We start from the raw sequence: 2,947 nt of genomic DNA on the forward strand, positions 1-2,947 counted from the left end.
AGCTGTAGATGAAAAACATGCGAACATACAAACATATCGACTTAAGAATGGCGAGACAGAATACGAGGGATAACATGATGAACAAACATAGAGATATGTTATTCAGTTACAAAGAACTGATCACAGAATGAGAGGTATGCTGGTACAGCCGGTGGGGTGGCCGGAAATGGTGGCGGCGGGGTGACCCGAAACCCAAGCGCCCTGCCCTTTACAAAAAATTGATGTTTGTTCCAGCTTGTGCTTCTAGGAAGCTAGAAGTAGCAAAAGCTGAAGCTTTAGCCCAAACAAACAGGGGCATGGTATTCAAATCGCTTCATAATTGAGTTATGAAGTCAATCTACAGACAGCGGAAGCAAAAGATATCGTGCATAAAATTGTAAAAGTATGCAGATATGGCAGATGAATTTAATTATCTGCTCCCAGGGCAGAAACCTCTGCGGTAGCACAGGTCAGCAGTAGAATCTTGATATGCTTGTGCAGATATATTTTTACAGCGCTGAAAAACAAATCCCATCAGGTGGAAGTTAGTATCTGTCGAGCCTAGCTCTGGTTTGCATAAAGAATAGCCAGCAAATGCAACACCTCAGATCAATGACAGCATTCTTTTTTTAATTAAGAACTGAATGCGTAAGCAGCTGCTGGATTCAACTGTCGATATAACAGTATCAGCTGTGGTGTCCAAAACTTTCGGTAAACCATTCCGCAACAATGCTCTTAGAGGCACTGAGTAAAATGAAGACAGCTTTACAACACCAGAAGGTTGCCAATGCACACAAAAAAAATGTCAGCGCACAGTTTCCTATCCCAGACAATGCAAAATAAAATAAAATGCTCGGTGCGAAAGTAAGTTATCATGCATGTATCAGGTTTAGTATAGCTGTATAAGCACTTGTGGCAGAAAGAAACTAACACTATTTAGCCTTTTAAACAAATACACAAATGTGCATTGTTCTGCATTTCACCCGACATGGTGGCATGTTAAACCAAATTCATCGGGCATGCCTCTGAATTGGCTGCAACTAACGCAATTGTGTTTCTCAACTCACTACATGGCTTCAGACTGGCAATTCCTTGAATGGCTTGTTGCCTTATTCATCTTTTCAAGTAGAATTATAAGATATATCAAATTTAGTCTGAACATTTCGTGATGCCTACAAGGAATAGCAATTGCATTAACACATTGGGCTGCTTAATTTACCATGACCTTGGAACAGTCCATGCACGTAGGGTTACATTCCTAGGGTTCAGTCAAGCCACATAGATACAATTTTTAATAAATGGTTCCATAAATTATTTGTCAAAGGAAACACCAAGGAAACATCTCAGTAACATGTCAGTATGAGGAGCAGTTCTGATTAAGTAGTTAAAGAATATTGCAGTTATTATATCTCAAATAACTTGGTTGGGGTAACAAGGGTTTGATGGCATTAGCCACATGGCACATCTTCATACATGAGGGAACTACTTACCAAGATCCATTTTTACATATGAAGAAATTAAAAAATCTCCAACGTCTGGTTCCTCGTTTCTCCATGCTGAGGATCACCAGCCTTGCAAGCTAAATAACAGCACTTGAGTTAGCATCAGGAAAAAGACAAATTAGAAAACACCACGAAAAGGGAGTTCGGAAAAAATAAATGAAATGATGCACTTTGCCACTTTCTAAACTGGCAACACAGTATAATTGATGAAATGACATGTTTGCAATTGTTTGGAGCCATCTTTGCATATTTTCGTAGAGCAAACTAAACAGGGCATGAATAGAGCAAACTGCCCAAGTGGCAAATGAAAAGGGTGGTTCATCACAGGAAAAAAAAAAGAGTTTGCCTCTTAGTCTTGCCTGGCTTTCGTGCCCTGGTCAAGCAATCTGACCACCAAACGACGGCCACTGGAGGCGGCCGCCGGCAGTCAGATTTCTGATCTCCGACGCACCTCTCCACTCTCCACCCTGCCTCCCTATCCGAGTCTCCTTGAAGCCCTGAAAATTTATCTGCAATTGTTCAAACCCGATGGAGGTCAATTTTCTATAGCAGTACTCCAAAGATTGAAGAAAAAAATCGGATAGGCACCTGACATAACGAGGAGACAGAATCCACAGAAAGCATGGATTATTAAGAGTTTATCTGGTACTGCAACAAGAGCTCACAACATCAAAAGGTATACAGCCACAGCCTGACAATCACGCAAAAAGGGCATAAACTTTAATGCACACTTGGTATCATATGCAAGTAGGAAAATTGTCGAATACGCAGATAGACTTAGCATTATGTTTTCCAGACAGTAACATTCTAGGTAGCTGATAATTCATGTTGTCAGTATCACATCCAGCATTAACATGTTTTAATACAAAGGGCAGCAGTAAAAGCTCAATATAGTTGTGAAGATATATTTTTATAGCACTGACAAGTAGATTAGATGCTATCTAGCGGAGCCAGCTTGCATCTGTTAATGCCTAACTCTGTTTGCATAAAGCATAGCCTGTAAACATTGTAAGCAGATTGGATAACACGCTCAACTTAGGTTAAACATTCTAACAATCTGCTGGGCTTAAATCATGATATAACAAATTAACAGCATAGATTCATTCATACCTGTTAAAGAACACACATAACCCCTGATTGGTGCAAATCAGAGGAGGCTTTAGTTTACCAGCCATAGTATTTGGAGGAGATAATAGGACGTACAAAGATAATATACTACTGCATTATTCAGTTTTGAGTCAAGTTGTGCCTCAAAATGAAAGCATCAGCCATTAGGCTAATCAGAAATATAGGAGAAAAATAAATGAAAAAACTGATACAAACTAGTAAATCATGAATTACTTTCACAGCATTTAGCATCTTCAAACAAAGATACTGCAGAAAGAATGAAGATATTCAGCTTACAAGAACTAGAGCAAGGAACCAACAAACTAAATCAAAACTGCATCATCGAAACCAACACATTG

This window comes from Triticum aestivum, chromosome 6D (genome assembly GCF_018294505.1).
Source record: "Triticum aestivum cultivar Chinese Spring chromosome 6D, IWGSC CS RefSeq v2.1, whole genome shotgun sequence".
Classification (NCBI taxonomy): Eukaryota; Viridiplantae; Streptophyta; class Magnoliopsida; order Poales; family Poaceae; genus Triticum; species Triticum aestivum.